Raw genomic sequence first — 1,747 nt, 5'->3', positions numbered from 1 at the left:
CGAGTCTGGTCAGCTCCGTGGGTTCGCCCCAGGCTAGGCCCTTCTTCTCCTAGGAAGTGAGCCGCATGGGGATTTCAGATCTTAATTTGGGGGCCGCCACCCAGTTGGCGTCGCGTGGCTCGGTGATGTAGAACCACCCTTATTGCCACCCCTTTATGGTCTCCACGAAGGAGCCATCGAGCCATGTAACATTGGGCATTTTGCCCACCATGGCACCTCCGCACTCCACCTGTTGGCCGCTCACAATCTTCGGCTTCACGCAGAAGATTTTCAACCACATGCCGAAGTGAGGCTTGATGCGGAGGAAGGCCTCGCACACGAGATGAACGCCGAGATGTTGAGGACGAAATTCGGGAACAGATCGTGAAAATCTATCCTGTAGTAGTACATAAGCCCGCGGACAAATGGGTGGAGTGGAAATCCTAGTCCGCGGACGAAATGAGGGAGAAATACTACTTTCTCCCGAGACTTCGGAGTGGAGGTAATTTGTCCCTCTGCCAGAAGCCTGTGCGCAATACTCTCGGCTAGGTATCTGGCCTGCCGAAGCTTGGTAATGTTCTCCTCTGTGACAGAGGAGGCCATCCACTTGCCTCCCGCTCCGGACATGCTGCGGTCCTACGGAGAAGGTGAGAACTTGGGCACTGGAGCTCGAGGGTGCGAGAACGGATGAGCAAAGGAGGAAGAAGGCATCGATGAAAACGGGAGATCTCTGTCCCTTTATAAAGACGATGTAGAATGTGCGCCTCCCCGCTTGCCTCTCGAAATCTCTTATCTTCCCAAGCGCCTCGATTGATGGCGCTGGTTGGGTTACCCATACCCGTATTGATGGAGATCCCTCGATAAGGGGACACAATCTCTACTCTTACAAGACGTGCCAAAGAAACTGCCTCGCAATATGTGCGGAAGCAGGTTGTAAAAAACAGTTCGAACAAAAACCGGACCGTGGCGTGATGTCACTTTTCGAAGAGTTGTCAGCAGATTAGGTTCATGGGTTATTATTCTCTCTACGATGGTATATGGAATTTCATCTTGCAGAGCCGGACACGGTCCTTGTGTTCGGAATTTATCTTGGAGTATTCAGAGATGGAACCCGCCTCGCAATGCCGAAGACAATCTACGCGCCAGACTCATCGTCATTGAAGCCTAGTTCAGGGGCTACTGAGGGAGTCCTGGATAAGGGGGTATCCGGACAGCCGGACTATATGCTTTGGCCGGACTGTTGGACTATGAAGATACAAGATAGAAGACTTCGTCCCGTGTCCGGATGGGACTCTCCTTGGCGTGGAAGGCAAGCTTGGCGATTCGGATGTATATCTCCTCCTCTGTAAACCAACTCTGTGTAACCTAAGCCCCCTCCGATGTCTATATAAACCGGAGGGTTTAGTCCGTAGGACGACAACAATCATACCATAGGCTAGCTTCTAGGGTTTAGCCTCTCTAATCTCGTGGTAGATCAACTCTTGTAATACTCATATCATCAAGATCAATCAAGCAGGAAGTAGGGTATTACCTCCATCGATAGGGCCCGAACCTGGGTAAATATCGTGTCCCCAGCCTCCTATTACCATTAGCCTTAGACGCACAGTTCGAGACCCCCTACCTGAGATCCGCCGGTTTTGACACCGATAGTCGCCCTATTCATCCAGCCCTCCACGGGGTCCTGTTCATCCAGCCCCAACCGTCTTGATCGATCGGGGTCCTGTTCATCCAGAGGCAACGCCACGGGTCCTGTTCATCCACTCCCACC

Source organism: Triticum dicoccoides, chromosome 2B (genome assembly GCF_002162155.2).
Source record: "Triticum dicoccoides isolate Atlit2015 ecotype Zavitan chromosome 2B, WEW_v2.0, whole genome shotgun sequence".
Classification (NCBI taxonomy): domain Eukaryota; kingdom Viridiplantae; phylum Streptophyta; class Magnoliopsida; order Poales; family Poaceae; genus Triticum; species Triticum dicoccoides.
This window is presented reverse-complemented; position numbering follows the sequence as displayed.